The 26,958-nt window shown below is 45.0% G+C and overlaps 1 pseudogene; it reads left to right on the forward strand.

Annotated features, from left to right (window-relative positions):
• The first annotated feature begins 133 nt into the window (after nt 1–133).
• On the forward strand, nt 134–23,183 carry LOC119350578 (annotated as a pseudogene).
• Nucleotides 23,184–26,958: the final 3,775 nt, after the last annotated feature.

Genomic DNA, 26,958 nt, shown 5'->3' on the forward strand with positions numbered 1-26,958 from the left:
ACGCCGCCGCCCGTCGCCGGTGGCCTCGCTCCGCCGCGTCTTCGCCCCACTCCTTGCCTCGGCGCCGCCCGCCGACCGCTGCCCCGCGCGCTTCCTCGAGCACCGGCCATAGCTCCTCCTCGCCAGAGCCGCCATGGCCGCGCTCCTCCAGCCCCGCGCTCCACCGCCACGCGTTGCCCGCGCCAGCTCCGACCGGGTCCGGCCAGATCCGGTCCGGCCCGGCCTCGCCGGCATCTTCCCCGACCTCCCCGGCCCCGTCCCCGACAACTCCGACCGCCGCCTTCTTCCCCGTCTCCGGCGAAACCCCCAGATCCAGATCTGAATACGAGATTGACCCCGAAATTTTGCCTAAGTCTCGAAATTATTTACATTATCATGCCATGTTCATCGCATCATATCTCCATGTATACTGCTCCGTTTCGTGCGTGTAATATGTCAAATTGTTCGTCTCAACGAGTAATTCATTTCATTCCATTGCATCATGTTCATTTGAGTCAATCTTGATTCCTGAATCATCGTTGCAAGAGCGCTATATGATGTTAATCTGCTGAAACAGTTATAACTTGATGATTTGTTATTTTTGTTGCATTTGATGTGTGCATCCTATGAGCTTAGTGTCTACATGTGATTTGAACTATGCCATGCCATCTTTACAGTGGTGCCCTCCTTGTATTTTTGTGAGGCTTGTACTGAGTGCATCGAGCTTGTTAAGTAGGGTACTTGCTGTTGCTGTTTTGCTTGTCTGAATCTGTTATTTCGTGATGCTATGTAAACCTGCTGCTACAAGTCATTCTATGCATAATCTGGAGATGTTCACTCAGGATGTTTTTGTTATACATGTCATGCTCTATCCATTCATGGCCCTGGTTGCATTTATAGCCTGCTGTAACATGTTGTAATATTGCTCCAAACTTGCTAAATAATGTTGCTGTCAGCCTGTTAACATTAAGTTCAATGTTGCCATGTTTGTTGTTAGTGATCCATGCACCCTATGAACTTGCTCTTGCCATTCTTAGCTTCATAATCATGTATTCTTGCTGTTGGTTGCCTTTTCATGCCATGTATTGGCCTGTGGTGAGTGGTTCAAGCTCACCAACATGCCTACTTACTGTTGTTCCTGCCATGTTTGAATGTGTCATATAACTTGCCATGTTTACATGGGTGCCATCATATTTTCTGTGCCTTTTTGGCTCATGGTTAGTTAAGGATTTTTGTTCTATGCAATTAGTAGATTCATGCCATGCCTTTTTTTGCCATGATAAGTTCCTGTAACATGTTGTTTGATAGCTCTAAACATTGCAACCTAATGTTATTTCTGCTAATGACTGAAACTGTTATTATTTGCAATCTTGCCATGTCCTTTTGAGCATGTTCTAGTAGTTTTTTGAGATAGCTCAGTGTTCATGTTTTGTCATGCTTTACCTGTACTTCATGCCCATGCCTTTTGTTATTACGTTGAGATGCTGTAGCATGTTGTTTTTGTGCTTGCAATATGCCTAGTTGTTGTTTTGGACAGATTGTTGTCATATCTTGTATAGAGTGTATGTGTTGAACCGTTGCTCCGTTTTGAGTGTGCTCTATATGAAACTTGCTTAGATTTGCATGTAGTTTCATATTATCATGTTGCATCCTTGTTTTGAGGTGTTTGCTTGATATTTGAGTGCCTTTTGCATCAATGCCATGCTTAACTTGTTTTGCTCATATCTTATAGGTCGTAGCTCCGAAACTAAAGAACTTTATATGTAACTTGACTAGAATTTCATGTAGTTCATCGTGGTGCATCTTAACTTGCTGTTTAACAACTTGAACATAAGGTTTATTCAGTTATGGACCAATTTCTAAACTTGCATATGAGGACCTACCGGAATAGTTATATGTTGTTTCCGGACTCATTTAACTTTGCTTTGATGTGTTGTTCTTGTATGCATCATCTCTTGCCATGAGTAGCTTCATGTAGCTTTGTCATGCATCATGCTTGTTGTGCATCATTTCTTGTCTATGTGTGGTGTGTTTACTATGTTGTGTGCTTCTTCTCGATAGTTCCCGTTTTCGTTGTGATCGTGAGGATTCGTTCGTCTACGCTTGGTTCGTCTTCGTGTCTTCATCTTCTCCATGGACTCGTTCTTCTTCCTAGAGGGATTTCAGGCAAGATGACCGCTACCCTGGATCTCACTTCTATCATTGCTATGCTAGTTGCTTCGTTCTATCTCTTTGATGCGCTACCTATCTTTTGCTCTTCAAGCCTCCCCAAATTGCCATGAACCTCTAACCTTTTGCACCCTTCCTAGCAAACCATTGCTTGGCTATGTTACCGCTTTTGCTCAGCCCCTCTTATAGCGTTGGTAGTTGCAGGTGAAGTTGAAGATTGCTCCATGGTGGACAGGATTATGTTGGGATATCACAATATCTCTTATTTAATTAATGCATCTATATACTTGGTAAAGGGTGGAAGGCTCGGCCTTATGCCTGGTGTTTTGTTCCACTCTTGCCGCCCTAGTTTCCATCATATCGGTATTATGTTCCCGGATTTTGCGTTCCTTACGCGGTCGGGTGATTTATGGGACCCCCTTGACAGTTCGCTTTGAATAAAACTCCTCCAGCAAGGCCCAACCTTGGTTTTACCATTTGCCTCACCACCACCTACTTTTCCCATGGGAGTAATTAACTCGAGCGTCATCTTTATTTTAGCCCCCCCGGGCCAGTGCTTGTCTAAGTGTTGGTCCGAACCGGGCAGACTGAGGGGCCACCTCGGGGCAACTCAAGGGTTGGTTTTACTCGTAGGCTGACCTATCCGGTGTTGCCCTGAAAACGAGATATGTGCAGATCCTATCGGGATTGTCGGCGCATCGGGCGGCTTTGCTGGTCTTGTTTTACCATTGTCGAAATGTCTTGTAAACCGGGATTCCGAGACTGATCGGGTCTTCCTGGGAGAAGGAATATCCTTCGTTGATCGCGAGAGCTTATCATGGGCTAAGTTGGGACACCCCTGCAGGGTATTATCTTTTGAAAGCCGTGCCCGCGGTTATGTGGCAGATGGGAATTTGTTAATGTCCGGTTGTAGATAACTTGACACCAGATCCGAATTAAAATGCATCAACCGCGTGTGTAGCCGTGATGGTCTCTTCTCGGCGGAGTCCGGGAAGTGAACACGGTTTCTGGGTTATGTTTGACGTAAGTAGGAGTTTAGGATCACTTCTTGATTATTGCTAGCTTCACGACCGTTCCGCTTGCTCTCTTCTCGCTCTTACTTGCGTATGTTAGCCACCATATATGCTTAGTCGCTGCTGCAACCTCACCACTTTACCCCTTCCTTTCCCATTAAGCTTTGCTAGTCTTGATACCCATGGTAATGGGATTGCTGAGTCCTCGTGGCTCACAGATTACTACAACAACAGTTGCAGGTACAGGTTTATGCGATGATCATGATGCGAGAGTGATGTTTGCCTGTTTTGGAGTTCTTCTTCTGCTTCTTCTTCGATCAGGGGATAGGTTCCAGGTCGGCAGCCTGGGCTAGCAGGGTGGATGTCGTTTGAGTTTCTGTTTGTGGTCCAGCCGTAGTCGGAGGGTGATCTTATGTAAGATGATGTTGTATTCGTGTGGCGTTGTATGCCTTTTGTATGTATCCCCATCTATTATGTAATGTTGATGTAATGATATCCACCTTGCAAAAGTGTATCAATATGCGGTTCTATCCTTGGTGGGACCTTCGAGTCTCTTTAGGATAGTATCGCATATTGGGTGTGACAACGGTGATCAAAAATAAGCACGGATTGGTCATTTTCAAAGTGTTGGGACTTCGGTCTCAATTACCTGTGAGGCTGGAAGTATTCCGGGGTAATCGGCCGTAATGGAGACCAAGGCATTATCGATGCTCAGTTGGTGAAATACCCCATCAATCAGCTCCACCGATATGTCCAGATCCTCTTGGGAGGCTGGATCGAGGAACCGTTCCGGATCCTCGAGTTGTGGAGGCGGGCTGTTTATATCCCTTATGGCCTAGCGCAGTTCCTGCGTCGAAATCGCAAGATGAGATACTTGACTATGGGAATATGGATCGGGTGGGCAAAAAGAAATGTCCGCTTACCCAGCTTGGAGGATTGTACATAGAAAATTCGTCCTGCGGATTGACGCGGAGAAATTCCTCCTCTTCTCCCTTGTACAATGCAGATAAGATCTTCATCAGATCGGCGACCGATCCCGGCCCTTACGGCCGCAGCGGGTGGCATCATCCTCCCCATTGAAATCCCACATGGGGTGGCCTCTATACTGGAGCGGCTACACCCCCCGCATAATGCATGTGGCCATGACCCCAATCATGGTCAGTCCGGAATGAGCTAACAACCTAATTCGGCTCATCAGGTAAAGGACGTCCCTGTCATTTTCCTTCTGAGGGCTCCATGGACGCCAGCTTAGGCGTTTCTTCAAAGGAGCATCATTGAACTCAGGGAGGCTGATCCGAATAGGGTCCGGCAGGGGGACATCTTCTATATAAAACCATTCCGAAGGCCAGTCTTCGGACGCCTTCTTCGGGGTTCCGGATATATATCCGGTCCCAGCGATGCGCCATAATTCGGCTCCATCCACCTGATATATTGAACCCTCTTGAGAACGGGGCACAAGGCAGAACAACTTCTTCCATAGCGCAAAATGAGCCTCGATGCCCAAAAACAGCTCGCAAAGGGCCACGAAGCCTGCAATATGCAAAATGGAGGCAGGCGTAAGGTTGTGCAACTGGAGGCCCTAGAACTCCAGGAGCCCCCGGAGAAACGGATGAATTGGAAATCTGAGCCCTCTTATCAAATAAGGGACAAGTCATACCCGCTCTCCTTTGGAGGGGCTGGGGACGCTCTCCGCTTGCTTTCCGCCCTTATAGGTGGCTAGTCCGGCTCAAACCGGAACCATGAAGGCTGGGGGAAGAAATCCCTTGGTTTGGAGCGTCACTAACTTGCTGTGCGGGATGGAGCATCTCTCCCAATCTCCAGGCTGAGGGCTGGGAGGGCGAGAGGAGGAGCCGCGTCGACTGTCCATGATGGAATGGATTTCTATCAGATGCGCTCTGATGAATGCTCGCGAAGAGAGGTTGGAGTGATTCGGATCTAGATCCTCGTCTCTTTATAGGCAGCTCATTTGCGCAGCAAGGGGGGTAAATGTAAAAATACCCTAGCTTTTTGCATTCGTTCAACACGTGGAAGATGGCCATTATTGGGCGTCGAAGCCAAGGAGCACAATATTTACGAGAATCCGGACGCTATTCAACAGGTACACAGGATTTGGAGAAGAACCCGCCTTGCAATGCCGAAGACAATCTACACACCGGACTCATCACCATTGAAGCCTGGTTCGGTGGCTACTGAGGGAGTCCCGGATTAGGGGGTGTCCGAATAGCCAAACTATCACCTTTGGCCGGACTCCTGGACTATGAAGATACAAAATTGAAGACTTTGTCCCGTGTCCGGATGGGACTTTCCTTGGCATGGAAGGCAAGCTTGGCGATACGGATATGTAGATCTCCTACCATTGTAACCGACTCTGTGTAACCCTAACCGTCTTCGGTGCCTATATAAACCGGAGGGTTTTAGTCCGTAGGACGAACAACAATCATACCATAGGCTAGCTTCTAGGGTTTAGCCTCTCTGATCTCGTGGTAGATCTACTCTTGTACTATCCATATCATCAATATTAATCAAGCAGGTGTAGGGTTTTACCTCCATCGAGAGGGCCCGAACCTGGGTAAAAACATTGTGTCCCTTGTCTCTTGTTACCATCCGCCTAGACGCACAGTTCGGGAACCCCTACCCGAGATCCGCCGGTTTTGACACCGACAGTTTCACTCCACCTTTTCCCTGTTAGTATCTTACCATGCTCATGATTCTGTCTTTTGACCTGTTTCAGTGGAATAGCTAGATGATATCTATTTCCTCATGGTAGTAATATAGTTTTGCAATTAATTTCATGCTGCATATGTTATAAATAACCAGTATTGAAGATTTATATGTTTTTCAAGTAGGGAGCCTTGTCTATTAGATTATATTATACAGTCAATGCACTCTCTTTTACTGCCTTTTTTTAGAAGATGGTGACCTCGTCCATCATGATGACAACACCTCTATGGCCAATGGAAGTGATCTTGTTGCCCATCCTGATGAGGACAACCATATGGTGAATGAGAAAGGTGATGACAATCAGCTTGCTACCGAACTGACTCCTATACTTCTTAAAAACCCATAGGGATTAGCCATGAGATGAGATTTTAGAATCTGAATCCAGTAATTCAATCATATATGCTTAATTTAAACCGTAATTTGGTTTCATTGCACTTTTTCACTTTTAGTATCTTACCATGCTCATGATTCTGTCTTTTGACCTGTTTCACTGGAATAGCTAGATGCTATCTATTTCCTCATGGTAGTAATATAGTTTTGCGATTAATTTCATGTTGCATATGTTATAAATAACCAGTATTGAAGATTTATATGTTTTTCAAGTAGGGAGCCCGGTCTATTAGATTATATTATATAATCAATGCACTCTCACTTACTGCCTTTTTTTAGAAGATGGTGACCTCGTCCATCATGATGACAACACCTCTATGGCCAATGGAAGTGATCTTGTTGCCCAGCCTGATGAGCACAACGAGACGGTGAATGAGAAAGGCAATGACAATCTGCTTGCTACCGAACTGACTTCTATACTTCTTAAAAACCCGCATGGATTAGCCATGAGATGAGATTTTAGAATCTGAATCCAGCAATTCAATCATACATGCTTAATCTAAACCGTAATTTGGCTTCACTGCACTTTTTCCCTGTTAATATCTTACCATGCTCATAATTCTGTCTTTTGACCTGTTTCAGTGGAATGGCTAGATGCTATCTATTTCCTCATGGTAGTAATATAGTTTTGCAATTAATTTCATGTTGCATATGTTATAAATAACCAGTACTGAAGATTTATATGTTTTTCAAGTAGGGAGCCTTGTCTATTAGATTATATTATATAAACAATCCACTCTCACTTACTGCCTTTTTTTAGAAGATGGTGACCTCGTCCATCATGATGACAACACTTCTATGGCCAATGGAAGTGATCTTGTTGCCCAACCTGATGAGCACAACCAGACGGTGAATGAGGAAGGTGATGATAACCAACCTCTTTAGTTGTTATGGTATTGACTGTAATCTACATTTAACAATGAGATGAAATTTTAGAACCTGAATTCAGTAATTCAAACATATATGCTTAATCTAAATCCTAACTCCAGATCTTGTTGACTGCATCTTTTTGTGTAAATTCTGAATTTAGCAATTTAATCATATATGCTTACTTTTGTGAACATTCATTCTTGATATCCATGAAGTCATGGTTATGGTATGTAATATAATATACCATTGCGGGTACTGCTATGTAATACCATTGTGGGAACTTCTTCTGAATAGAGGTGGCTTAGCTATTGTTTTGGATATGTAGTATCTGCTTAGTTTTGCAACTTCATGCCATATAACTATCTGTAGTTACTTTTCTTGTGTTGAATACCAAAAGAAACTGATAATTTTTTTTACTTGCACATATTTGTTTATGCTTGTGAAAATGTTCCTTACCATTCTTCATTTGTTCATCTTACTGTCAACTCTTTAAGCTTGTGAGATCATGTACTGATGCATGGAATCATTGGCTCCTCTTATCACTACCATTTGCTCTTTGATTGCTGCTGCCATCCAGCCACTAACATATTGTCTTGGCTATCTTCCGAGCTTAGTTGCTGCTATAGGTGTGCAATTAGTAGAGGAGCAATCGGAAAGGGGCAAAAACATGGGGAAAGGCCTCAACAAGATCAGTCGATCCCGGAGGTCCAAAATACCACTCATTATTCAAGAGGGAAAGATAAGGCCATAGTTACCTCTTCTTGCTGCAAAATTTGCAACTGAATGCAACATTGCTGTCAGAAACCATGTGCATGTGCTTCAGTGCTGGAAGGATTACAAGAAAAAGGACAACACTGGGATCTTCCAAGATTTTGTCGGCAAAGTGGGCGTAAGTACATAGTTTAGGCCTTTCCCCTCTTCCATCTATCAATTAACAAATGCAAGTCAAATACAACATGAAACCGACAACCTTCGCCCCATTCTCATTAGTCTTGCACCTTGCACTGTTATCCGTATTGACTATTAGTTGTTAAACACTTTCAGAGAAATAGTGGGATTAGTGATCTAAAACATCTTATATTAGTCTACAGAGGGAGTACAAATTATAGTCCTGCATGCTACATTAGAGCGAGGATTATCACAAAAGTAAACCAGTAATGATTTAGGATAATTATGTTTTGCTAAAGATTTGTTTGCTCTTCAGGGCAGATTACTGTCTTTGCTCATGTAGTCAACTGTTAGCATTTAAGTGCGGCTGCGTTGGGAGAGATGATCATCATAACTTTTGAATTTGTAGATGCTTTTGCACCATATGCTGTTTTCCTTTTCTATTCCGCTATCTTTTGATAGTAACCCTATCCATTTTCTGGATCTTATGGAAGTTAAGAATTTAAGAAAAGCAACATAAGATAGCACAACTTTGTTCGCGAACACAACATTTATGTGTGGATAGATAATGCAGATGTCTCTTCTTTTATTCTTATTTGTGTACTTAAACTCTACATCTATATTGTGATTCTTACACATGTTTTCCGTTCTGCGTAGATAAAGTTCCACATGGACACTGGAGCTGCACCAGTTATGAAGGCTTGTACACAAATGATGAAGTCAGCAGTGCGCCAATGGCGATACAGGCTCAAGAAGAAGTATTTTGATCCTTTCCCTCTCAATTTGGTGACGAGAATTTCTCCTGTCAAATCAATGACTGATGACCAGTGGAATGCCCTTGTGGAAAGCTGGAAGAATCCCCATAAAATGGTACACTTCTTCCTGAAAACCTAACTCTTTTCTTCTGCTCCCTCTGTCCCATAATATAAGATGTTATTACAACTGATATGTGAGTATTGGTTATAATAACATCTTATATTATGGGACAGAGGGAGTACATGCTAACCTACAAAGTGCCTTACTTGTATTTGATCTTTTGATGCAGGATATTTGTCAAAAGAATAAAGCGAACCGTGCTCAAGTTAAGTTCCATCAAACAACTAGTTCACGCAGCTATCCTATTGTGACGCCCCCGATTCAATCGTACACTAATCATGCACGCAAACGTGTACGATCAAGATCAGGGACTCACAAGAAGATACCACAACACAACTCTAAAAACATAAATAAGTCATACAAGCATCATATTACAAGCCAGGGGCCTCGAGGGCTCGAATACAAGTGCCCGATCATGGACGAGTCAGCGGAAGCAACAATATCTGAGTACAGACATAAGTTAAACAAGTTGCCATAAGATGGCTAGCACAAACTGGGATACAGATCAAAAGAGGCACAGGCCTCCTGCCTGGGATCCTCCTAACTACTCCTGGTCGTCGTCAGCAGCATGCACGTAGTAGTAGGCACCTCCAGTGTAGTAGTCGCCGTCGACGGTGGCGTCTGGCTCCTGGGCTCCAACGTCTGGTTGCGGCATCCGAGAAGAAGAGGAAAACAGGGGAAAAGAGGGAGCAAAGCAACCGTGAGTACTCATCCAAAGTACTCGCAAGCAAGGAGCTACACTACATATGCATGGGTATATGTGTAAAGGGCCATATCGGTGGACTGAACTGCAGAATGCCAGAATAAGAGGGGGATAGCTAATCCTGTCGAAGACAACGCTTCTAGCAGCCTCCGTCTTGCAGCATGTAGAACAGAGTAGATTGAAGTCCTCCAAGTAGCATCGCATAGCATAATCCTACCCGGCGATCCTTCCCTCGTCGCCCTGTGGAAAAGCGATCACCGGGTTGTCTGTGGAACTTGTCTGGGTGTATTTTATTAAGTATCCAGTTCTAGTTGTCATAAGGTCAAGGTACAACTCCGGGTCATCCTTTTACCGAGGTACACGGCTATTCGAATAGATAAACTTCCCTGCAGGGGTGCACCACATAACCCAACACGCTCGATCCTGTTTGGCTAGACACACTTTCCTGGGTCATGCCCAGCCTCGGAAGATCAACACGTCGCAGCCCCACCTAGGCACAACAGAGAGGTCAGCACGCCGGTCTAAATCCTATGCGCGCAGGGGTCTGGGCCCATCGCCCATTGCACACCTGCACGTTGCGAACGCGGCCGGAAGCAGAACTAGCCCCCTTAATACAAGAGCAGGCTTACGTTCCAATCCGGCGCGCGCCGCTCAGTTGCTGACGTCACGAAGGCTTCGGCTGATACCACGATGTCGAGTGCCAATAACTGTTCCCGCGTAGTTGGTTAGTGCGTATAGGCCAGTGGCCAAACTCAGATCAAATACCAAGATCTCGTTAAGCGTGTTATTAAGAAGTAACCACGGACGCCGACCAGGGCCAGGCCCACCTCTCGCCTAGGTGGTCTCAACCTGCCATGTCGCTCCGCCACAAAGTAACAGTCGGGGGCCGTCGGGAACCCAGGCCCACCTCTACCGGGATGGAGCCACCTGTACTTCCAGCCCCCACATCGGAATCACTTGCGGGTACTCAACAAGCTGACCCACTTTAGTCATCATCTGCATAGTATATATGTATAGTATATACCCGTGATCACCTCCCGAGTGATCACGGCCCAATAGTATAGCAAGGCAGGTAGACAAAAATTTAGGGCCAATGATGATAAACTAGCATCCTATACTAAGCATTTAGGATTGCGGGTAAGGTATCAATGACTGTAGCAACAATGACAGGCTATGCAACAGAATAGGAGTAACCGAACAGTAACATGCTACACTACTCTAATGCAAGCAGTATAGAGAAGAATAGGCGATATCTGGTGATCAAGGGGGGGGGGCTTGCCTGGTTGCTCTGGCAAGGAGGAGTCATCAACACCGTAGTCGAACTGGGGGGTCACCGGCAGCCTCGGGGTCTACCGGAAAGAAGTAACGGAGGGGGAACACAATAAATAACAGAGCAATCAAAGTATCACAAAGCGTAGCATGGTAATAGGCGGTGCTAGAGGTGACCTAACGCAGTAGGAGGTGATACGAGTGAAGGGGGGAAACATTCGGAAAAGTATCCCCGGTGTTTCACGTTTTCGGACAGATGAACCGGAGGTGAATGTTGCAGGTTCACTATGCTAGGGACGCATCGCGGACGAACGGGCTGCGTATTCGTATTCGCCTCGTCGTTCTGAGCAACTTTCATGTACAAAGTATTTTCATCCGAGCTACGATCTAATTTCTATGAATTTTCAAAGTTTTAAAGTTTTTCTGAATTATTATTAATTCGAAAATAAATGTGAAATACTAGGTGCACCCAGCTCTGGGTACACAGAAGTGTACCAGAGGGGCTGACATGTGGGTCCAGGGGGTTAGGTTGACCCAGTCAACATTTGACTGGTCAACATAGGAATAGTATAAGCGGGTCCCGTGTGTCATAGACTTGGGCACTTTTTAATTTAATTTGTTACTTTAACTTACAGGGTCCACATGTCATAGGAACTACACCTAACCATTATTTATCCTAACTAGTACTACTAATCATCTAACTAAACTAAACAGGGCCGGCCTCATCCAGAGAGTCAGCCGGCCATGCGCGCACACACACAACACACACACCTAGCTCATGGCCATGGCCATGCCCAGCCGTAGTAGTGATCGGAGCAGAGCAGCATCAGCGAACAGTAAGTAGCCGAGGCTAAGCAGCAGTAAGTAGCAGCAGCGCATAGAGTTAGAGTAGCAGGGCAGCACAGCAGGAAGCAGCAGCGAGCAGCAACAGCAACGGCACTGCAAGGAGAAGCAGCAGCAGGGCGAGCGCCGGAGCAGTGGGCGGCGCAGGCGCACGTCCAGGGCGCAGCGGGCGCACGCACGCGTGGCCGGACGCGGCCAGGGGATGGCTGACGCGCAGCTGGTCGCGGCCAGGGGCGTGGCGGGGTGCAAGCTCCATACATGGCGGCCGAATTGCGGGGCGGCTAAAGGGCGACGGATCGAGGGGGCGAGCAGGGGGAGCGGGCAGAGGAGCTCACAATGAGCTCGAGGACGTGGTCGGGGTGGCCGGGGACGGACCGGAGTAGCGGCAAACAACAGCAGACGATGACGATGTACGCGGAGGTGACGATGTCGATGGCGAATGTACGGGACGTCCCAGCTCCAGTTGTTGCTCGGGGAAGACGAAGTCGAGGTGGCGGTTCCTCCTGGACGGATCCACAATCGCCGGAGAGCACGTTGTCCGCGGCAACGGCGACGAGGTGTACAGTCACCACGCGAGGTTCCGGGCTCGATTCCGAGCCGAGGAGGAGGCGATTCGATGGGGAAAGTGAGGGGATCGGTCGAGAGCTGGCTAGGGTTTTCAGGGGATGCTCTTATAGGCCGAGGGGAGTCGACGTGGTGGCCATCCGGCCATGGCACCGTGGGATGGCCGCCACGCCATGGCCTCTGCCTTCTCTTCTGTACAGGAGAAGAGGAAAGGCCTGTGGTGGGCTGGGCCGTGCACTATAGCACTGGGCCTCTAGTGCACAGTGTGCACTTAGACTCTGTTCCTTCTTCTAATTTTTTGTTTTGTATTTTCTCCACCGTTTTGTATTTTAATTTAATCCAAATAAGTTTTGTTGAATACAAAACTTGTCACATAAATAGTAGGCAATGTTTTGAGCTAGCACACACGATTTCAAGTGGTTTGTAAATACATAAACATTCATTTATTTTGAAATGGCTAATTTATTTGTTGTTGGACCACTTATTAATTTCCTAGGGATTTATCTGTAAGTCAAGTGAAGTTGGTACCATCATGGCAATAATCAAGGGAATTTATAAAATAGCGTGAACATTTTAGTTTTATTTTTTGAAAACTTTTGTTGGTTGCCATTTTTTTGAATTCAAATTTGTATCAGTTTCAAACTAACGTGCGATTAGCAACGGTAATCGAGGTGACATGGCATCATTAGTAGAGGTTCACTGTGGCTTAATTAGCCGGGCGTCACAATTCTCCTCCACTACAAGAAATCTTGTCCCGAGATTTAAGAGGGGAAGTGAAGGGAAAGATGTGATTACGAAATTCTATCGAGTCTTCTCGGTCTTAGTTGCTCTTCTCGAAGAGGTCGATCCACTACGTTGATGTCTTCATTTCCCTGCTTCAAGTCAGCATGATCAAGTCGTCATCCTTTCCTCGGGATCTCCAATGTCCTACGAACGCGGCCAAGGGGAAAAACTCCGGAAGAATGCATCTCCACAAAGCTGGGCATCTGACGGTGAACTCAATGGGAAATACACAAGGTACCCCACGAGTTGTATTCAGTGAATTCGTTGAGTGCAACATATGATGGTACCAAAGTTTCAAACGGGTAGGCAACCATTCGATGACTAGACAGGAGCTGAAATGAGGGTTTGAACAACAAGAATAACATGGTGTTTGATTCCAGGATGAATAATGGTATAGCATTTAGCTCGTGAATCACATACGAAGCCAGGTGCAAAGGAGACATTAGAATCCGGGTTGTAAAGAAGAGTCAGGTTTCGATCCAGTGGACCTGTGGGTTATGGGCCCACCATGTGGGTTGAAAGTAGGAAGGGTGGTGACATCCTGCACAGCCACGACAGGGAGGCATGTCAGTGAATAGCTTGTCAGCTATGCTGGCAACAATGTCGGTACCAAGGACGAGGGACGAAGAGAACCGTTTTCCTGCTCGTTAAACGAGGCGGACCAATAAGCAAAGTTCTCGCCCATAAGTGGTTACCGGAATATCATCAACAATAACAATAGGGTCTTACTGACCGAGTTGTACACCAAGGTGTTTACATAAGCAGGGAGATATTACTGCTTATGTCATATAGATCACAGAAAGGTTAAACAAAACAATGGAGGAAATTATGTTTATTAGATTAAACAGAACAATGGAAGGGAAAATGTGTTTAAACACATATTTCAGGGGTATATCCTTCCCAAGGACAAGCAGAGCCAGATATTTGTGACAAGATATAATGTACAAAACCATTTAGGTAAGGGGAGAGAAACTTCATGACATTACCCATACATCGGTGTTTGGATAATTGAGTAAGAAACATTTAGCATTCGACTTTAAATCTTATTGTTGAAAATCGGAGTACCACATACATGCTTTGAGATAGCATTGACATGGTCTTCAAGCAAAGGTCGGACTTTGCATACACAAAGGATTCATCGGGAACAACTTATAAAATAAGTCTTACGATTTCCTCATGGAAGAATCGCTAAGCTTGCTAAAAAGGAAACTATAACAATAGGTCCTCCGGCCAGGTGTGCTAGGCATGACATCATCTTACCAGGTCATATAAAGATGTTATAACTCCTGGAAATATGTTCCAACCATCATATCTGACCGAGATTTAGATCTGATTGGTGATAGGATACCTCAAACTCAGGATGTCCGAGAAGAAAAGGTGTAACACAAATCGATGAAATGACATTGCAAGATTATCGGGAAATGAACTATGGGAGCAGGTTCCTAAAACAATAGTTCATCGTTAAACCAAGGAGGGGATGATGAGGTGGCTGATGAGCTTAGCGACAATTCATCGAGAATTCCAAACGGATGGATTTCCACAATAATGTGAACTAGAAGATGACACTTGTCAATTCAAATGATATAATGTTGTATGCTCGAGGAAAACATACACCATCAATCATTAGTTGAAAGCTGTGCCCGAAATATGACCTTAGGCAGCAAGATCAATGTTAGAGTGACGATTCAATAACCAATAGTCTAAGAATGAACTGTCGATCGTTATCTTCAAAGCAATAGGGTTGCTAGAAGTACAGAACTCAAGCAGGATCGTTAGCATATTGGTATCCTAGTTAAAAACAACACGGGGACCAAGGAAGAATGGTGATGGTGAGAGGTATCATCATACCGAGAATTTCTAAGAGGTGGAGAAATCCCCACAACATTCTCGACAGAAAAGACAGTAATACTTCAAAGCAGAACACAACACTAGCTGGAGAGCAAGTTATATTCATAATGTGGACAAGTTCGCGATGAAAGGAAGTCAAGGGTGTTGTTGATGATAATAAAAATCATCGAGGGCAAGGAGGGTATTTCTCATCATGAACACAGTTGACATCTCGGAAGAAGTCAAAGTGTTGAAGGTGATCCGACACATTTGTTGAGAGATTTCATGAAGATGTAACCGATCGGCGATGGCATCAAGTCAAAGGACTGATGCAACAAAAGATTATTGGAGCCACAGATACGACACAAACTCGAAATCAAGCTCACTGTTTTTAAGGCGAAGTTATATGAGGAGGAAGATCGACGTAAGGTTAGCTCAACGTCGAAAATTGTGCTCCGGAAAGGACCAGGTAGCACAGTTAAAATTTAGCACAATAATGATATAGCCGATCAGGCTAGGAATGACTTGAAGGATTTTTAAACTCATAAGCAACGAAGATTACTTAGAGTTATCAAACCAGAATGCGAAATCGGTTCACTTATCGGTGTTCTTGAGTGACTAACAACTCAGAACTCATGAAAAAAAATTGGAATCAGTGAGAAATAATAGCTGATGAAGACTTATAAGATGCAACACAGTTCTTAGATATTCTCGAGATACCAGAGGGTAATACTCGACGGTAGATCAAGGTAGAGGTTGGATAAGCGTATTGCTCTGCAGAAGGTAAGTACTTCAACTTGTCCGAGAAAAGGATCAAAGATGATCAATCATGGTCGAAACCACGGTTGCAAAGGACCAACATAGATACAAGATGAACTTGTAACCAGGGGACCATTATTAATACAATAAGCTTCCATGATAAGTTCCACATCGGGTCCATGGGCATGAACACAAAGTTCAAGGTCGACTCCCACTTCTCCAAAGCACAACCTTATAGTCACTTCTCGTTTCAAATAATGGCATTAGTGTTGAAAGTTTTACCTGGTGAAATACCAGATGAGTATGGCGCGTGAAATCTTTCGAGCTCACATAGATTAGGTAAGGCATTGTTTCAACCTGTCGGGACATCTTAGGAACATATACCACAAACTTTTTGGAGTAATTAACACAAGCTCAAAGGTAGAGCATGGTTGACAAAAGGAGAGGATACAATTTACCAAAGGCATTATGTATCAGGCGAGAATTCACAAGGTGATTAAATATGAGGGCACTATCGGATAATAATCCAACAAAGGATCTGGTGGTCCACAAGGGATCTGACGTGGGTATCAATGTTTAACCAGAAGAAGTAATGCAAGGGCTTCAGATTATAGAAATATATGGATAACTTCGATGCTTAAATACAAAGGAATTATTATTTCCAAATCGAGGAATCAGAAGCATAGGCTCTGATCAAAAGATAAATAAGTTGATTAGTCATAGATCGACAATCAATCAAGGTTTGATTTGCTGAACCAACTCATGTCCGGAGTGGCGTCTGAGGCTGGAAGAACAAATTCTAGGGTCTGACTGAGGATTGCGAGCATTCACAACATATTGAATCAACAGACTCAAATGATAATGACAAAGGATGCCAATAAGATTACCAGACTTATGGGATTAATCATAATGAAAGCAAGCAAGAAATTCCAGAGTAATAGGTTGCTGAGGATTTCCGGTAGATCGAATGGTATTTTGAAGACTTTGTGAAGCATACGGACAACTGGCGATGAGCGGATATTCGGTAAGTGCGAGGAATTATCCGTAGGGGTACTCATGGGGCAAAGAACTGCAAGGCAGTGACACAAACGGTTCTCGGAACAATATAGAGAATTTCAAGGTATCTTATAGTAACAAGATCAACGGGGAATGATTATACGAATGGCAAGTGTATGTAGTTATCCATAGGGATTTATCAATGGCAGGGAATTGCAAAAGCAACGAGCACAAAGTCTCGAGAGAATATCGGAGAGTATCTTCCAAATCTTCTGGTGCAGTCGGCGATCATCTTGACTGAAGGGGCTCTCCGGGAGAAAGTGTTTTCGAGAACCTAAAGTTAGATTTTAGTAAAATTCATTTAACCCGAATAGAAGAGAGATCATAGACCCATAGTATAGACGAGGAATAAAAAGATCCTAATATAGGCGACGTAGGCCCATGGGCCGTACAACCATGTTAGTAAAAGTTTTTCAATGACTAGACTCGACTTCGGCCAAGGAGTTGGAAAGGGGATTCCTACAGGCAGTCGGCTCTGATACCAACTTGTGACGCCCCCGATTCAATCGTACACTAATCATGCACGCAAACGTGTACGATCAAGATCAGGGACTCACGGGAAGATATCACAACACAACTCTAAAAACATAAATAAGTCATACAAGCATCATATTACAAGCCAAGGGCCTCGAGGGCTCGAATACAAGTGCTCGATCATGGACGAGTCAGCGGAAGCAACAATATCTGAGTATAGACATAAGTTAAACAAGTTGCCATAAGATGGCTAGCACAAACTGGGATACAGATCGAAAGAGGCGCAGGCCTCCTTCCTGGGATCCTCCTAACTACTCGTCGTCGTCGTCAGCATCCTGCACGTAGTAGTAGGCACCTCCAGTGTAGTAGTCGCCGTCAACGGTGGCGTCTGGCTCCTGGGCTCCAACGTCTGGTTGCGGCATCCGAGAAGAAGAGGAAAACGGGGGAAAAGAGGGAGCAAAGAAACCGTGAGTACTCATCCAAAGTACTCGCAAGCAAGGAGCTACACTACATATGCATGGGTATATGTGTAAAGGGCCATATCGGTGGACTGAACTGCAGAATGCCAGAATAAGAGGGGGATAGCTAATCCTGTCGAAGACTACGCTTCTGGCAGCCTCCGTCTTGCAGCATGTAGAACAGAGTAGATTGAAGTCCTCCAAGTAGCATCGCATAGCATAATCCTACCCGGCGATCCTCCTCTCGTCGCCCTGTGGAAAAGCGATCACCTGGTTGTCTGTGGAACTTGTCTGGGTGTATTTCATTAAGTATCCAGTTCTAGTTGTCATAAGGTCAAGGTACAACTCCGGGTCGTCCTTTTACCGAGGGACACGGCTATTCGAATAGATAAGCTTCCCTGCAGGGGTGCACCACATAACCAAACATGCTCGATCTCCTTTGGCCGGACACACTTTCCTGGGTCATGCCCGGCCTCGGAAGATCAACACGTCGCAGCCCTACCTAGGCACAATAGAGAGGTCAGCACGCCGGTCTAAATCCTATGCACGCAGGGGTCTGGGCCCATCGCCCATTGCACACCTGCACGTTGCGAACGCGGCCGGAAACAGAACTAGCCCCCGTAATACAAGAGCAGGCTTACGTTCCAATCCGGCGCGCGCCGCTCAGTCGCTGTCGTCACGAAGGCTTCGGCTGATACCACGACGTCGAGTGCCATAACTGTTCCCGCGTAGTTGGTTAGTGCGTATAGGCCAGTGGCCAGACTCAGATCAAATATCAAGATCTCGTTAAGCGTGTTATTAAGAAGTAACCGCGGACGCCGACCAGGGCCAGGCCCACCTCTCGCCTAGGTGGTCTCAACCTGCCATGTCGCTCCGCCACAAAGTAACAGTCGGGGGCCGTCGGGAACCCAGGCCCACCTCTACCGGGATGGAGCCACCTGTCCTTCCAGCCCCCACATCGGAATCACTTGCGGGTACTCAACGAGCTGACCCGACTTTAGTCATCATCTGCATAGTATATATGTATAGTATATACCCGTGATCACCTCCCGAGTGATCACGACCCAATAGTATAGCAAGGCAGATAGACAAAAATGTAGGGCCAATGATGATAAACTAGCATCCTATACTAAGCATTTAGGATTGCGGGTAAGGTATCAATGACTGTAGCAACAATGACAGGCTATGCAACAGAATAGGAGTAACCGAACAGTAACATGCTACACTACTCTAATGCAAGCAGTATAGAGAAGAATAGGCGATATCTGGTGATCAAGGGGGGGGGGGGCTTGCCTAGTTGCTCTGGCAAGGAGGGGTCGTCAACACCGTAGTCGAACTGGGGTCGTCGGCAGCCTCGGGGTCTACCGGAAAGAAGTAACGGAGGGGGAACACAATAAATAATAGAGCAATCAAAGTATCACAAAGCGTAGCATGGTAATACGTGGTGCTAGACGTGACCTAACGCAGTAGGAGGTGATACAAGTGAAGGGGGGAAACATTCGGAAAAGTATCCCCGGTGTTTCACGTTTTCGGACAGATGAACCGGAGGTGAATGTTGCAGGTTCACTATGCTAGGGACGTATTGCGGACAAACGGGCTGCGTATTCGGATTCGCCTCGTCGTTCTGAGCAACTTTCATGTACAAAGTTTTTTCATCCGAGCTATGATCTAATTTCTATGAATTTTCAAAGTTTTAAAGTTTTTCCGAATTATTATTAATTCGAAAATAAATGTGAAATACTAGGTGCACCCAGCTCTGGGTACACAGAAGTGTACCAGAGGGGCTGACATGTGGGTCCAGGGGTTGGGTTGACCCAGTCGACATTTGACTGGTCAACATAGGAATAGTATAAGTGGGTCCCGTGTGTCATAGAGTTGGGCACTTTTTAATTTAATTTGTTACTTTAATTTACAGGGTCCACATGTCATAGGAACTACACCTAACCATTATTTATCCTAACTAGTACTACTAATCAGCTAACTAAATTAAACAGGGCCGGCCTCATCCAGAGAGTCAGCCGGCCATGCGCGCACACACACAACACACACACCTAGCTCATGGCCATGGCCATGCCCAGCCGTAGTAGTGGTCGGAGCAGAGCAGCATCAGCGAACAGTAAGTAGCCGAGGCTAAGCAGCAGTAAGTAGCAGCAGCGCATAGAGTTAGAGTAGCAGGGCAGCACAGCAGGAAGCAGCAGCGGCAGTAGCCGAGCAGCAACAGCAACGGCACTGCAAGGAGAAGCAGCAGCAGGGCGAGCGCCGGAGCAGTGGGCAGTGCAGGCGCACGTCCAGGGCGCAGCGGGCGCACGCATGCGTGGCCGGACGCGGCCAGGGGACGGCTGACGCGCAGCTGGTGGCGGCCAGGGGCGTGGCGGAGCGCAAGCTCCATACATGGCGGCCGAATTGCGGGGCGGCTAAACAGCGACGGATCGAGGGGGCGAGCAGGGGGAGCGGGCAGAGGAGCTCACAGTGAGCTCGAGGACGTGGTCGGGGTGGCCGGGGACGGACCAGAGTAGCGGCAAACAACGGCGGACGACGACGATGTACGCGGAGGTGACGATGTCGATGGCGAATGTACGGGATGTCCCAGCTCCAGTTGTTGCTCGGGGAAGACGAAGTCAAGGTGGCGGTTCCTCCTGGACGGATCCACAATCGCCGGAGAGCACGTTGTCCGCGGCAACGGAGACGAGGTGTACAGTCACCACGCGAGGTTCCGGGCTCGATTCCGAGCCGAGGAGGAGGCGATTCGATGGGGAAAGTGAGGGGATCGGTCGAGAGCTGGCTAGGGTTTTCAGGGGATGCTCTTATAGGCCGAGGGGAGTCGACGTGGTGGCCATCCGGCCATGGCACCGTGGGATGGCCGCCACGCCATGGCCTCTGCCTTCTCTTCTGTACAGGAGAAGAGGAAAGGCCTGTGGTGGGCTGGGCCGTGCACTATAGCACTGGGCCTCTAGTGCACAGTGTGCACTTAGACTCTGTTCCTTCTTCTAATTTTTTGTTTTGTATTTTCTCCACCGTTTTGTATTTTAATTTAATCCAAATAAGTTTTGTTGAATACAAAACTTGTCACATAAATAGTAGGCAATGTTTTGAGCTAGCACACACGATTTCAAGTGGTTTGTAAATACATAAACATTCATTTATTTTGAAATGGCTAATTTATTTGTTGTTGGACCACTTATTAATTTCCTAGGGATTTATCTGTAAGTCAAGTGAAGTTGGTACCATCATGGCAATAATCAAGGGAATTTATAAAATAGCGTGAACATTTTAGTTTTATTTTTTGAAAACTTTTGTTGGTTGCCATTTTTTTGAATTCAAATTTGTATCAGTTTCAAACTAACGTGCGATTAGCAACAGTAATCGAGGTGACGTGGCATAATTAGTAGAGGTTCACTGTGGTTTAATTAGCCGGGCGTCACACCTATGCATTGTGATAATTTGGTAAGTCAGACCTATGGTTGTAGATTCTCCACCTGTCAAATTTTGCTTCTACATAGTTATTGTATATATTGTTTCCTTGGCTTCAGCCAATAAATGCTTTATCTAATCAATGGTATCTTATCTTGAACAAATGGATAAAGTAAAGTTCACTTTTGTATTGTATATGTTCTTTATTCATGGTCACTGAATCTGAAGTGGCGGTAAATATAAAATTAAGCTTGTTGCATGTATTTTGTTTTCAGGGAGAAAAATACAAAGATGAAGAACCCAATGTATTGGATTTGTTCAAGGAGTGCCACTACAGCAACAAGAAGAAAGGGTACACAGACACCGTACAATCTGCAATTGTAAGTCAGGGTTTGAAGTGTGCTAACCATACCAGAATGCTTACTTTTTTTTCAAGAGATCCAGTAGAACAATAGTCAGGGTTTGAAGTGTGCTAACCATACCAGATTTAAACATAATCTGTACTCCTATATAGTATACCAGTATCAAGTTATATAGACCACTGGATCTTTGTAATCGAATGGCTCAAATTCAGTTGCTGTAAATAGAGGACTACTGGGCCATGTATAGACCATTGGATAAGTGTATTCTAACAACCCAACACGTAGGGATTGCTTTAAATTTGCAGGGATAGTATACCAGCATCAAAGAATTCTAATGAATCTGGCCTATGCAAAAATAAGAACTCTGCTGCCGTGTTTCTATCGATTTGAATTACCTTTCTTTTACCCCCGTTGCTTGTTATTTTTATGACATGCAAATCTTGGTATCCTTTTTTGAAACCTTTTACTATGCTAAAGAACACCCCAATATGCATGCATGATTCTCTTTATTATTACTGGTGCTTGAGAGCCCGAAGGCTGCTTTGCTACTTTTTTTGTAAAAAAAGACCCTCGGCCTCTCCATTTTTCCACTTCCACTTATGAATTCGTTTTACAAATATAATGGCCCAACTTTTCCATTGTTCTCACCAATAATATTTTATGCAAATATCTAAATGATCAGATAGACTAATCATTTTATGCATGTATGTGTATGGACTTTACTTAAAAAGAAGTTAATAAATACTAACAACCTGATTATGTAGTGATTAAAAATGCCTTCAATCCCTCTCAACATACAACATTTGGAAACAATCCTTAATCTACACATGCATGGCACGTACCTTTTACTAGTTAGTTTTAGTTGTCAGATTATAAGTACTCACTTACCAGGTTTGAACATAACTAGTTGCCAGCAATACAAAGTACCTATTTACTAAAAGGTTTACCATCGTTAGTTGCCAGATTAGGTATACTTAGTTGCCAAGTTGAATAATGCTTAGTTTGTCTCTTCCAAGTGCTTGTTCCCACATTAAGTAATCCCCAGATTACAAGTTGTTAATAGGAAGTGTGCCTGTTGAAAAAAGCACTCTACACAACACATGTTGCAACAGAGCATGGTAGGACAACAATGCATGTATTCACTGTAGCAGCATTGTAGAATACCCTTTGGGGTCAGCAACTCGGAAGTGTAGGCGCAACAATGCAAACAATAAATTCATGTGCAGTTATACTTCAGCGACAAGAAAAATATGTTTGGCTATTCTCCTCTTCGTGTGATGTAGCACGCGGGCCTGTGCGAGCCACCGCACGGTAAAACAGCGGTGCATAGTGCTTATATTAGATTTTTTTTCCCCATTTGTTTTTATGTCTTGTGGCAAAGCTGTCTCATAACCTCATAACCATGTTTGCTTGTTGCTTGCATTGCTAGACTCAAATGGAAGAGAAGGTCTCTCAACCTACCAAAGATGGACAACAACCTATCTCCGCGACTAAGGTTGTATCTGACGTGCGCACTCAGCACACCAAGAAGCCTAAGTTTCTTCAGCATGTGGGGATCCAGCATGTGCATGAGAGAACTAGTGGCACCAACCTTGAAGCACAACTGGCAGCGGAGAAGAAAGGTAGTGCAGAGCTTCGGGAGATTGTCAACACCTTGACTAAGAAGGTAGAGGAATCAAAAGAAGCAAGGGCCAGACAAGAAGAGGAGTACAGGAAAAAACAGGCTGAGATGGACGCTAAACTTGACCTTTTGCTAAGCCAGAGATGATCGAGGTCATCTACAGGGTAAGGCGTCATCGTTGAAACACAATATTGTTGTAAGGGGATGGCAATATGTGATATTTTGCTAGTGCCATTCTTTTGTTGGAATCTATCTGGCAATGCTTTTGCTGCTGCAAACTGCATGCATTTTGTTCATGGACATGAATGCGTGCATTTTGCCATAGGTAGTTTGTGGCACTGGAGTGATTGTAATTTCATATTTATGTTGGATCAGAACATGTGTCTCTAGTGTTGAAACTTTAATTTATATGTATTGTGATCTATTGTTGGATCAGAACCTATATTGCTGTTGATACTAGATAATAGTGGGATGGTTTAGAAGCAATATTTAACTGTTTTGAGCTTTGTTGATGATGGACTAGTACTGGGCTGAAATTAGTGGCCAAACTGGGCTGAAGTCGTACTGAAATAAGCAGACCTAAATTTGTGTACTATGTTTAAAATAATGGGCTCAATTAGTTTTTTAGAAAGATGGGCTCAATTAGCTGAAGCTTTGGGTTGGGTGATGCACTACAGGTGGGCTGAAATTAACTAGCAAATAAAGATTGAAGTAATCAGGCCCAACAATTGCGTACTAGTTGAAAAAACATAATGGGCCGACTAAGATGAAGCTGCTAATGGGCTGGATGGAAGGAAACATGTAATGGGCTAAACCTTTAGAAATGGGCTAACAAACTGGACTGAAAGAAATAAGTTAACAAACTGGATTGGGCTGAAAGTAGGAAGCCAAAGGTATAATTGGGCCGGTCACTACATGGGCCTTGTAGGCTGTCATGTCCATGCACATGCCTAGTCATGAAATTCTATGACGGGTTGAGTCTGTCACAGAAGCTCGGGCAGGGCCCAGGCCCGACACGAACTGGATGGGCTCAGCGCTGATCCATGATGGCCATGGGTTAGCATCATTTGTGAAGATTTCAGTCTTCCGTCATGAAGACTAATCTATGACAGGGAATACATGATGGTTTTCAAAAACGTCATCGATGGGCCTTTGTGATAGTTTTGCAGCGATCTGTGAAGGTTTGGGGTCATCATGGATCAACAACATTCTTGTAGTGTCATGATGCTCCAGATCATCAGAACTCCTCATGCTCATTTGAGTCCTCATGCTCCTCTGACTCCTCTAGTGCAGCTGCCTGATGCTCCGCCTCTGAGTGTAACCACCTGCAATGCTGCGAGATCCAATTCTCTTCATCCTTGACCCGCTCCTCAGAGCCACTAGTGATATCCTGACCAAGGGCCCTCATCATGTTCTTATGGCGAGTGTGAGCAGCCTTCCACTACTGTAGGATGCTGCTAATGCGACACCAATCAAAGACCCTTTGACAAAGCTGTGTGTGATGCATTACTCGCAGACGGTGGTGTAAGAAAACCGTCAAAAATGAGATGAATTGTTTGTGATGGCGCATACATCAAACACGATTCAAATCAGAGCTGCGTGTGCGATGCGTGGCATACAGTTAATCCATACAAACTGTTTGCGATGATCAAGAACAACAGAAAACGGTCAGCCAGATGAGGGTATATGGGATACACGGCATATAGTTCACCAGGATGAACTGTGTGTGACTAGGAAACACAATAGAAACGGTCAGCTAGATCAAGGTGTGTGCGATGGACGGCATACAATTCACTTGGATGAACTGTTTGCGATGATCCAAGACAACGGGAATAGTTCAACTGAACAAGATGTGTGTGATAGGCGACAAACAGCTCCGTAATCCGAACTATGTGTGAAGACAAATAATAACATAGACGATTGTTGCTAATAAGCCGTGTGATTTGCTCTGTCTACAAAAGAACAACATATATATAACTGAAATAAACATCCAATTACATAAGTGACTATACAGATCATTCGCACACACCTCAATAAACAATTGCGCACATTCTAAACTAGGAGAAACGATCGTCTAGTCATCTACTTCTTGTGACGCTCCCGCCACTGCTCCATGGCTCGATCCCTCATCTAGGGTAGGACGAAGACACTTCCTCATGTCAACGATCCATCTGTACATCTTGTAGCTTGTGTACGCGTCCTTCGCCACGTACTTGACGTGTTCTTCATCTAGTCTCTGATGCCAGGCACTGTGACAGGCGTTCTCTTCCTTCTTGCTCTCATCATTCATCTTCATATAGTGGCGGTCGATAATGGCCGAGGCGAGGTCAACCAAGGAGTTCTATTAAAATAAATAATGCCAAAGATACAAACCCAAAGGTGCTCAATGGGCAAAGAATTAAACACTATATCTCATGTACGCCTATTAATGCTGAAAGCAATATTACTCAAACCATGACACGGGAGGTGAAGAAAATATTCCCTAGAGGCAATAATAAAGTTATTATTTATTTCCTTATATCATGATATATGTTTATTATTCATGCTAGAATTGTATTAACCGGAAACTTAGTACATGTGTGAATACATAGACTAAACATAGTGTCTCTAGTATGCCTCTACTAGACTAGCTCGTTAATCAAAGATGGTTATGTTTCCTACCCATAGACATGTGTTGTCATTTGATGAACGGGATCACATCATTAGGAGAATGATGTGATGGACAAGACCCATCCGTTATCTTAGCATTATGATCGTTACAGTTTCATTGCTACTGCTTTCTTCATGACTTATACATGTTCCTCAGACTATGAGATTATGCAACTCCTGAATACCAGAGGAACACCTTGTGTTCTATCAAACGTCAAAACGTAATGGGTGATTATAAAGATGCTCTATAGGTGCCTCCGAAGGTGTTTGTTGGGTTGGCATAGATCGAGATTAGGATTTGTCACTCCATGTATCGGAGAGGTATCTCTGGGCCCTCTTGTTAATGATCATCACTATAAGCCTTGCAAGCAATGTGACTAATGAGTTAGTTGTAGGATGAAGCATTACAGAACTAGTAAAGAGACTTGCTGGTAACGACATTGAACTAGGTATGATGATACCGACGATCGAATCTCGGGCAAGTAACATACCGATGACAAAGGGAACAACATATGTTGTTATGCGGTTTGACCGATAAAGATCTTCGCAGAATATGTAGGAGCCAATATGAGCATCCAGGTTCCGCTATTGGTTATTGAACGGAGATGTGTCTCGGTCATGTCTACATAGTTCTCGAACCCGTAGGGTCCACATGCTTAACGTTCGATGACAATTTGTATTATGAGTTATGTGTTTTGATGACCAAAGTTTGTTCAGAGTCCCAGATGAGATCACGGACGTGACGAGGAGTCTCGAAATGGCCAAGACATAAAGATTTATATATTGGAAAGCTAAATTCGGACACCAGAAGTGTTTCGGAAAAGTTTCGAATAAAACCAGAGTACCGGAGGGGTTACCGGAACCCCCTGGGGGAACTAATGGGCCACATGGGCCTTGGTGGAGAGAGAGAGGGGCTGCCAGGGCAGGCCGCGTGCCCCCTCCCACTTGGGACCAAATTGGACTAGGGAAGGGGGGGCGCCCCCCTTTCCTTCTCCCTCTTCCTCTCCTTCCTTCCCCCCTCTCCCTCTTGATGGAATCCTACTAGGACTAGTAGTCCTAGTAGGACTCCCCTCTTGGGGTGCGCCTACAGGGGCCGGCCGGCCTCCCTCTTGCTCCTTTATATACGGGGGCAGGGGGCACCCTAGAACACACAAGTTTCTCTCCCAACCGTGTGCGATGCCCCCCTCAACAATTACACACCTAGATCATACCATCATAGTGCTTAGGCGAAGCCCTGCGTCGGTAGCATCATCACCACCATCACCACGCCGTC

Source organism: Triticum dicoccoides, chromosome 1B (assembly GCF_002162155.2).
Source record: "Triticum dicoccoides isolate Atlit2015 ecotype Zavitan chromosome 1B, WEW_v2.0, whole genome shotgun sequence".
In the NCBI taxonomy this organism is placed as follows: Eukaryota; Viridiplantae; Streptophyta; class Magnoliopsida; order Poales; family Poaceae; genus Triticum; species Triticum dicoccoides.